Below are 11,318 nucleotides of genomic sequence, written 5' to 3' on the forward strand. Positions count from 1 at the left end.
ACCCATTCAAAAGTGGGCGAAGGGTATGAACAGACACTTCACAAAAGAAGACATACATGAGGCCAACAAACACATGAAAAAATGCTCATCACTAGTCGTTAGAGAAATGCAAATCAAAACTACATTGAGATAACATTTCACACCAGTTAGAACGGCGATCATTAAAAAATAGGGAGACAACAGATGCTGGAGAGGATGTGGAGAAATAGGAACACTTTTGCACTGTTGGTGGGAGTGTAAATTAGTTCAACCATTGTGGAAGACAGTGTGGCGATTCCTTAAGGACCTAGAAATAGAAAATCCATTTGACCTAGCAATCTCATTACTTGGTGTATATCCAAAGGATTATAAATCATTCTACTATAAGGACACATGCACACAAATGTTCATTGCAGCACTGTTTACAATAGCAAAGACCTGGAACCAACCCAAGTGCCCATCGATGATAGACTGGACAGGGAAAATGTGGCACATATACACCATGGAATACTATGCAGCCATCAAAAACGATGAGTTCGTGTCCTTTGTAGGGACATGGATGAACCTGGAAACCATCATTTTCAGTAAACCGATGCAAGAGCAGAAAATCAAACACGGCATGTTCTCACCCATAGGTGGGTGTTGAACAATGAAAACACATGGACACAGGGAGGGGAGCATCGCACACTGGGGTCTGTTGGGGGGAAACAGAGGAGGGACAGTGGGGGTGGGGAGTTGGGGAGAGATAGCATGAGGAGAAATGCCAGATATAGGTGATGGGGAGAAAGGCAGCAAATCACACTGCCATGAGTGTACCTATGCAACAATCTTGCACATTCTTCACATGTACCCCAAAACCTAAAATGCAATAAAAAATAAAAATAAAAATAAATAATAAAAATTTACAATATATACTCTGCATTGTGTGAGTCTTCCATACTTTTTTCTGTAGGCCAGTTCTTTAAAAGTAAATGAAACTGTTTGAAGTGTAATTTGGATGTAAGTATTATATACTGCAGAAAAACTGGTATGAATGGGCCCATGAAAAAAAGAGAATGTTATTTTATATTACCAATTCTCTGTTTAAGAATAATCCAGTCTCACAGTCCAATAGAATTCCTTATTTTCCTGTCAGTGTTTCTTGTTGCCATTCATTCTTATTATCTAATTCATTTTTTTGTGGGTATTCCTCATGCTTTTCTGGAGTATTTATTCAGGCACTTTTTTTTTTGTATAAGTGCATGAGAGGTAATTTTATTTGACTTGGCTTTGTATATCCCCAAGTGTCTTTACGTCATTCTCTCTTAATTTCTTCTCTTAGATTTGATAGTTTTAATTTTGTCTCCAAATGTGGAAATTGTTTCAGAGTGTTCTAGCACTCATTAATGCTAAAGAAAAGTCTGATATCAATGAGTGTGTAAGGTGCCAGATTTTCCACTATAAAAGCTTTTTAAATTTTTCTTCTATAGTTTTAGAATCTAGATTACTTACTGGCATAGACATTTTCTTCATTTATCATTAGTAGGCTTTTTAAAATCAGAATATGTATCTATTTTTTAACTCAAATTTTTGAATTAAAAATAAGAATTTCTATTTTATTATTTTCTACTTCTATTATTTGCATTTTCTTTCATCTGGAGCCGTTATTCCTAGATTTTTAAACTGTAGAATCTCTATGTTTCTGAGCTTTTCTTTTGTCCTTTGGGCAAGTGAATCATCCTTTGTCTCAGTTTTCTTATATATAAAATGGGGATGAGAGTAATTGTATCTTCTTAGATTGTTCAGTAATGCCAAGTGCTTAGAAGAGTGTCTGGCAATTATTAGGAGCTAGATATGTATTCTGTTGCATATAATAGGCCTATATATAACTCTGTATTATGGGAGGTTTCCTTGATTTCATCTCCTTTATTAGCTTTACTTGAGAATTGTCCTTTCTGCTATTTAAATATTCACTGAATATTATAATAAATTCCCAAGCGTCTCATTTTCTAATTGCTATTTTTTATAGCAACTCTTTTTAAAAAAAATTGTTTTGTGATCTCCGTGGATTATATACCTGCACACAGATATATTTAATTAATTTATATTTACTGCAATTACTGGCATAGATAACTTTAATGCATTTTAATAGTTATTATTATAATAATTTCAAAATTAATAGCAATGTTATTCAATTCCCAAATGCTTCAACTTAGCTTCTTTGTTTTCTTTTCCTGTCTTATATTAAATTGAGTTATCTTATTCTCTCTATTTCTCACACTACTGGTTTGAAGTGACAGATCCCATCCTAGTCTTTTAATTATTACCATGGAATTTTATTATGCATACTTTACATAAAAGTTTAAATTTAATAATGTCTATAAATTTTTTCCAAGTAGAACAGGACCTTACAACAATGAAACTCTAAACAACTCCTTTAAACTTAAATGCTATTTTTGTCTATTTTATTTTTCCTTTTACTTAAAAATTACTCACATGTTTATAAATTTCTTTGCTTACTGGTGCTTCTTGCAAACACTTCCCTCTCTGGGTCCAATTCCTTCTAGTCAAACTATGCTGTTTAGAAGTTCTTCTGCTGCAAGGAAAAGGGGACATTCCAAGAGCATATTCTTCAATCTCAAATGTTGAATTCAAGGTGAGTTACAGAGTACAGTGAGAATAGATAGTTTATTGAAAGCTACTCAGTTACAGACAAGGGCATCCTCAACTTTGTCTTAAGGTTTTCTTAGATAGTCTTGGCTTTGTCTTAACTTTTTTTTAGATAGGTGTCTTATCTATATAAAAGCTAAGCTAAGCTATATCTACAGGCAAGTGGGCTGATGATGTGATGAAATTGGTTATTCTATTGATTTAAAGAACGCTATTTTTTTTTTTTAGTGCATAAGTACATCAAAGCAAAACTATAATTATCTTGAAAGCACATATTGTTATGGGTATTAGGACATCTGGGCTTGCTGTTGTTGTAGGAGTGTGTCCTTGCAGGTAGTTTTAGGCTGTTGCCTCAGCTGTAAACATCTTAGGGCCATGGGTCATGACAGACAAGGAATGTGCCTTGCTAGTCTCAAGATGGAGCTGAACTTAAAATGGCGTTACTCTGGCTCTCCAGGATCCTCCTCCCCTAACACATTCACTGAGACTCTTCCGGCACTAAACTCACTCTTTGAAAGCTAAAAATGTCTTTATTTTGCTCTTTTTCTTGAAAATGCACTTTGAAGATATCAATTAATTGTTTGGGGACCTCTTCTTATCATCTATTTTTATAGGTTATTTGTCCTTTCTTCTCAATTAAGTTTAAGATTTTCTTTGTCTTTGATATTCTGTAGTTCTACAATGGGTCAAGATAGGTGCTTCCTTTTACATTTGACTTTTGAACAACATGGTGGTTAAGGGTGCTGACCTCCTTGTAAAATTGGAAATCCACATATCCAAGTATAACTTTTTTTTTCTTCAAACTTCTTCTTCTTTTTCTTTTTTTTTTTTTAGATTGACAGGATATAAGTCCAGGTTTGTAACATAGGTATATTGTGTGATGTTGAGGTTTGAGCTCCTAATGATCCTATCGCTCAAATAGGGAACATAGTAGCTGATAGGTAGATTTTTCATCCCTGCCACTCTCCCTCATTTTGGACACATATGACTTTTGACTTTCCAATAGTCTACTGTTGACTGGAAACCTTACAGATAACATAAACAGTCAAATAACACGTATTCTGTATACGTATTATATACTTTATTCTTACAATAAAGTAGCTACATGAAAAAAATGTTATTAAGAAAGCCATAAGGAAGAGAAAATACATTACAGTACTATACTATATCTATCAATACCATAAGTTTATATCATCAACTTTTTGCTGTGATGATGCAATTTACTGGAGAGACAAGCTGCTCACTTGGAGATGATGAATGTGCCACTGTTTTAAACAGATACTTGCAACACCTGAGCTCACTGCAATAGCAAAAAGCAGTAGCTATAAAATTTTTATAATAGTACAGTATGTAGTACAGTTAATTTTATGCAGTTATGATTTCATACTGCATTTTACATTTGTTCACATTTATCTAAACTGTGAATGGCACCATGTATGGTCTATAAGTGTTTGTGTACGTTTTGATAAATTTTAACTTTTTATAATAGATTTGTGGGTATTTTATGATAGTGAATAATAAAGGCTACTCGTACCTATATGTATTTTATTCATCCATGACATACCTAACTTAAAAATTTTTTTAAAGTATTTCTAGGCAATGGAGTTGGTCTGTGAAGTTTTTTTTTATTCTTCAAATTATCACAAATCTCCAAAAAATTTTTTCTAATTTTTTTTTAAATCCGTGTGTAAAATGAACTCATGCAGTTCAACCTGTGTTGGTCAAGGGTCAACTGTATTTATTTTTTCTAAGTTTTTATCTGATTTTATGATTTCAATCATTACAAATTTTGAAAAAAATTCAGCAATAATCTTCTTTGAACATTGCCTCTCTTCTCTTCTTTCTTTCCCCTCTTTCTGAAATCCCTCTTAGACTCATCGGATCTTCACATTTTACTTCCATGCTTTATAACCTCACTTTACTATTTTCTACCCTTTCATATCTCTGTCTATTTGAGTGTTTTCCTAAGTCTGTCTTCTTGTTTACTAATTGTATTTTCAACTGTCTAGTATGTCGTTTAGCCCATCCATTTGGTTTTAAATCTCAATCACTGTGTTGTTCATTTCCAGTTATTACATTCATTTTATTTTCTAATCTAGTTTTTTTGATACTGTCATTTGTTTCTTGTAGTTTCTACCTCTTTTGGCCATTTAAATTATTTAAATAGTCAATGTATGAGCAGTATATTAAGTTCTTGAAATGCTAATCCCTTGGTTTGTTATACCTTCTGACTCTTACTCATGCTCAATCATTTTTTCATGTGTTTTGTAATTTTTGATCATGACCTAATCTTCAGTGGATTTTGATTTTTCTATGACAGTTGTCAGGTCCTGTTTGCTGAAGCGTTGATACAGAACAGTTTTAGATATGCTTCTGCCAGGCAAATGGATACAGTGGGACCAGACTGGGGGCAACTTTTACATTATTTTTTTTGCACTGAGAGAGTCTCTCACTAAATACATTAACTTCTAACTCCACATTGCAACAGGACATGCTTTTTTTTCTGTATCCCTAAACTCTGGACAAAGATAAATTTTTTTGCTACGCACAGAGACTATTGAGCAGTATTTTTCTAGCCTTTCACTGAGAAGATAGCCTTGTGAGATGCCTGGTTTTATATAGGGGACCGAGTTCCAATTACTTCATACCTGAACACCAAAGATTTCTTTTTCTATCCTTGAATGGCTGTTAGAATCCAACTGCCTTGCTAAGATCCATTACTTGATGTGACAACATTACTATGTTTCTTTATGGCCCCGTTTTTCCATTCCTTCTTTTGCTTCTGTTACTTGGAAATTTCCCTTTCTTTTCTTTCAAGCCAAATTGTGTATTAATTTTTATTGTTGCTGCTTTATTTCATGTATCATTGATATGTATTTTAGCTCCTTATTATCTATCATTGCCTACCAATTTGCCCCCACAGAAATTCCAATCATTTATACATTTTGAAGTTCATTTCTTTTTTTATTTAAATTATCTGTTTTCTCTAATGATATTTTCCCCCATTTCTGTGCTGAGGTATCTGAAATTCTTATTTTTTGTTTATATTTTTGGATAAAACATTTGGTTGGATTATCATAGGCATTTGATATGGGTTTCTTTTCTTTCTTTTGTTCTTTTTTAAAATATTTTTTATTTTTTATTTTTAGACAGGTTCTCGCCCTGTCACTCAGGCTGGTTGGCTCACTGCAGCCCCAACCATCCGAGTTTAGTCAATCCTCCCATCTCAGCCTCCTGAGTAGCTGGAACTACAGGTGTGTGACACTATGCCCAGCTAATTTTCTCATTTTTTGTAGAGATGGAGTCTCACTATGTTGCCCAGGCTGGTCTCAAATTCCTGGCCTGAAATGATCCTCCCACCTCAGGCTCCCAAAGTGCTGGGATTATAGGTGTGAGCCACCATGCCCGGCCTGGTGTGGGGTTCTTCTGAAGTTTCAGAGTTCTGTTTTCTGACATGCCACTCTCTTAAATTGGAGGGCTAGTTCTAGACACCATAATTTTTCTAGACATGTAGGAACCTTCATTATTACTACATCTTTACTATAGGGTGGAGTGTTTTAGTGTGTTCTGTGACTGGATGGAGCTGCCTTCTCTTTTAGTTAATTTCCTCAGCTACTGATGTGATGGTTTATAGTTACCTTTGACTATTCTGCTCCTTTTGAAGGCTTTGAAAATATATTAAATCCTTCTCCAGGTGAAAAAGCAAGTTTAAGCTTTATCCTTGAGGACTAAAACTCTACTTCATATACTTTTGTGTGAGGAGGTTGTGCGGGAAGGAAAGCTACCGAAATGAATTGGCCAACAGCAATTATGTGTTTAATTGTCACCGCAGCCCGCTCCTTCTCTTGGTGGTAGCTGCTTCTGAACTCACAGCTCTCCAGGACCCTTTTGAAAAGAGCCAATTTTACTTCTGGTGTTTTGGAAAAAAACTTTTCCTGTTTTCTTCATCAACTTGACATTTTCTGGCCTTTCTTCTAAACTTCCAGCCATTTTATGGTTCCATTCCTCTAAAAACGTTGATGTCTTTTCAGTGGGACCTCCTTAATGAGGAGAAGTAGATGCATGTATTCAGTCCACCAGCCTAAATCAGAAAAATCTATCTATATTTTAGAAGCAAAGCATTTAAATAAAAGAGCAAATGCATTTTAACATTTTTATAGTAATTTAAGTAAAGCATACAAATATAAAGGTGTACAAATATAAACTTACAGCTCAATATATTTTTATGAAGTGAATACCCATGTGTCTAGATCATAAAACAAAATACTTCCAGGATCCTGCTTTGGCAAGGGAGAGATATACTATTTGTTCTCATAAAAGGTCAGACTTCTACAAGTGGAGAAGTGTCTCTTGGACAATCGTTGGTCCTTCTTCAGTGAGTAAATGAACATTTTGGATGTTCTTTCATTTTATGGTTTTATTGAAGACTAGCATTGGACACTTGCAGCTTGTCACAAGCCATTTCTTTCCTTTAGCCACTGAACCACACTTGCAGGAGAGATTTTGGACTCTTCTCTAAGGAGACTATTTTGGTCTTTATAACATATTGTCCTTATACTGATCACTGCCATCAGAATGACTCTAAATGTCTCTTTCACGTAGCTCAGAGGGTACAGTAGTTTCATCTTTCTAGTATAGGAATTTGAGAAAGTTAGAAATGTATCAGTGTTATATAAATAAATATTCTGAGTATCAATACCATTTTAAATTTCCCCATAATGAGAAAGCTACAGAAATCATAACGCTCTACACGTAGTTGCTAATAACTGTGGGATTCTTTCAGGTTTCATTTCCAAATGTTTAGTCGATCCTATCAGCTAGAGATTTCTTCAGACCCCTTTTCCATCTAGCTCAGTCCATCTTCAGTAATTTAACTATTTTATGCATATAAAACCTTTTTTTTTTTTGCTCACTGAATCAATAACTTGTCATGACTTTCAAGTTCATTCAGATTATTTCTCATCTTTTTTTTTAATAAAAAAGTTTTTTTATTTTTTTCATCCTTAAAGCAGGTGGCTTATGTATAAATTATGATTGAACTTTTCCTTTTCTTCTGAAGTAATTGTCTGCTTTGGAGTTTCCTTCTTCTCTGTTGCCCATCTGCCTTTTCACCTGGAGGCAAGATTTGTTCACGGGTCTAGAAGCAATTCCACACAGCAGATGAGAAGGGCATGGAACCCAGGGGAAGGGGTAGCAGGAGTTAGCAGTAGAAAAGAGTAGGAAGGCAGGTATTCCAGACCATCATTTAGCTGAAAGCTATGGGACTCTACTGAAGGTTGTTAAGCAGGGTAGCAGCATGGCATCCCAACTCTTACTCGTTTTATATATAGAGGACAAAGTCAGAAACCACAGTTTCCTTCATGCTACCCTCTAGTTTAAAAATTTTGAATGTTCCCCTATGGCCTTCTGAATTCATATCAGATTTCCTTCAGCTATCTGGGTGGGTGAGGTCACAAATCACTGCAATTACTATTAAAATGTTTTTATAATACTAAATTATGATTATAAATAAGATGAACAAATGCTGTGACAAGTTAGTGAAGCAGATTAAATCAGAATTAGGTCATTATGAGCATGAGCTTTCACTAAAGAGATGAAAATTGAGAGTTACATGTTAGAAAATGTATGTGTATATATTTATTTATTTAATTATATGTTGAATAAAGACTGATGTGACTGAGCAGGGAGATATTTCAGGACAGGAGGATTACACAGACACAAGAGTGAGTATAAACACCTCACGCGAAGGACCATGAAAACCCTCCCATGATTAGATTGAATTGAACAGACCAGAAGCTGGAATAGACTGAATCAGAAAAAAAGAGGATCAGTTGATGAAGCCCTTGATCTGAGTGAATGTAGGTTTTTTGAAAATAAAACAAAAATTTTTATTTATGATAAATTTTTAGAATATATTTCTATTTTGAAATGTGGCGAGGTTCAAAGGAAACTTAAAGGGAGAAATCTTGAAGAAAGAGAGATTTAGTCCCTATTGATAGGCTGTATTTTGACAAATGGATACTAAGCTGAAATCATACATTTGTTCATTAGGATGTAGGGTACTGAGGTGAAGAGTGGTAGGAAGGGTTTTAGATGAGCTGGGGGCTGCTATAGAGAAGGAGTGCTGGTGGAAAAGTTGAGTCCTGTTGTGAGTGAGCCCTGAGCAGTGGAGATTACTGGAAAACTAGTGAGGCAGGAATAAAAAAATGTGTGTAGAACCAAAAAATCCAAACACTGTTTTGGCTACAACCTTTTATTATATATAAAAGTCTGTCATTGCTCTAGTATTATTTCCCTCTGCTGCTGGTAGAAAAAGACCTATACATACAATTGTTAATAGAAATAATGGGAACACTCTGTAATGACAAAAAATTTAGCTTTAAAGGAAAAAAACAAAGGATCCAAATATAGATGAGGCATCATCTACACTCTATGGAATGTAATAAACCTTTTTAATGCCTTTTGTTCAAAATCTATTGTTGCTCCTTCTTTTTCCTCTTCACTGTCCCCTCCCTCCCTCCCTTCCTCCCTTCCTTCCTTTCAAGATAAAAATAATTGACAGTCTTCATCAGTTCGAGCTGGTATATCTCCACTCTAAAGAATTAAAAAGAAACCCTACAGTAGCCTTAAAATTACACATAGGACAAAACTGAGTTGAATAGAATCCTTTGGAGGACATTATTCATTTGCAAGTTGATGCTTTTGTGTGTGTATGATTTGTGTGTTAGTTGTGTTAATTATACATCATGTTTAGAAAAATACCTTTTTGTGGAACAGTGTAAATGTCAGTCTCATTAGCCATCATTATTACCCTTCAGGATAAAGGCACTTTCAATGAATGATAATTTCCCTTCATATTTCTGTGGATGCATACAAATGAAAACATAGTTTTTAAAGTTCATTCATCTTATTTTCAGCATCAGTAACGCTGCTTTTTTCAAAGTGTTTTCAAACCAACTTCTAAACTTGAAAAAAGAAAATTGACCTTATTGTAAACTTAGCTTAAATTAGTTCAGATTAATTCGTGGGGAAAAGAGAGAGCACACTCATGGAAGGCCCACTCTTAGACAACTAAATTCTGATAATGTTAGCAAGGTAGTTTGATAGGTGAATGTAGGGGAGGTACAATTTGATACTGTTTATTTAAACTGTCCAATTTTAGCCTGACTGACACAAATGACTCTATCTTTACCCCATTTCCAACTGGATTCTCCCTATTTACATATAGTTGTCAGTGGGCTTTTGCTAATATATGCTTTCTAAAAGAAACTACCTGGCAGATAAAAATGATGATTAGCCAGGTGCAGTGGCGGGTGCCTGCAATCCCAGCTACCCGGGAGGCTGAGGCATCAGAATTGCTTCACCCTGGGAAGCAGAGGTTGCAGTGAGCTGAGATCACAACACTGCACTCCATCCTGGATGACAGAGTGAGATTCTACCACCCCCCACCACACAATCTTATGCTTTTCCAATAATTTTTGTGTCTTTATTTTGACCCCTATAATAACATGTTGAGGTATGATCAGGAACTCCTAGAGAATGCCTTCCTGAAATCCTTACTTGTGGTTACACTAAGGCCCAAAGGAAGAAAATAATTTGCCCAAGGTTGTATTAATAACATTGGTAATTAGTAGATACAGTGCATTTATTATGTTGCACATTTGATATTGGGCACATAGGAGATAATAAATATTTGCTAAATTATGCTGTTCTCATTTAAATATGGGCAAAACTGAAAGACATAAAAAGGTGGTGACTTAAGTGAGGTTTCATAAGTTAGTGATAAAACTGGAACTGGAAATTTGAATCACAGTTCATTTTCTTTTTCTTCTCTGTCTCTAGACCTGCCATACAATTGAAGATCTAGATTCAGATGACTTTTTTCAAGGCTGGAAATTCCCAAGAGCTATTGAATAACACATACAAGGAGAGAGGGATCAAACAGCAACAAAATATTGAAAATCAGTTTCGCTGAGGAATATGGCACCACCAGACAAGAGAGATATTACCGAGGAACTGTTCTGTAAAAGCACCGATTCCTGGTCTCGGTACCATAATCCAACTGTAATTGCTGGTGGGATCTACTGAGTTCAGTTTAATCTCATTAAAAACTAAAAAAGTCCTTAGGATTTCATCAATATAGCAAAAAGTGTTTATCAAGGATGGATGATAAAATGTTCACTAAACAATAAAATGGAATTATATGTTGCAAATGTTAAATAATATACAGAAATGAAGACAATGAAATTTTAGAGTTAACTTTCAGTCTCTTTTTCACTTACATACAGGTAAAGCATTTAGCCTGATATATTTATGAACACTTTTCTTCTCCCAGTTTATTTTGTAATTTTTTCTATATTTATCATCTCATTCTGCATTCTTGACTGATCTGTCTCATATTAATCTGCAGTATACTGTTGAAACAACCTTGTTGTCTGGGCTGCTACCCAAAATTCTTTGTCTCACGGCTGAGGAAATCATGGATGTGGACACTCCAAGGGTGAGGTTAGAGCAGAAGTCTTATGAGTGGAAGAAAAAGAGAAAGCTCTCTGCTGCAGAGAGGGGTCCTGAAAAAGGGTTGCTGTTCCACAGTGAAATACAAGGATTTTTATAAATGAGCTAGCATGGAGGGGTGATATCTCATCTACAAAAGGCACAAAAAACCAGTTAGGGCTAGGTGTGTCATTTGC

Source organism: Cebus imitator, unplaced genomic scaffold (assembly GCF_001604975.1).
Source record: "Cebus imitator isolate Cc_AM_T3 unplaced genomic scaffold, Cebus_imitator-1.0 Scaffold347, whole genome shotgun sequence".
In the NCBI taxonomy this organism is placed as follows: domain Eukaryota; kingdom Metazoa; phylum Chordata; class Mammalia; order Primates; family Cebidae; genus Cebus; species Cebus imitator.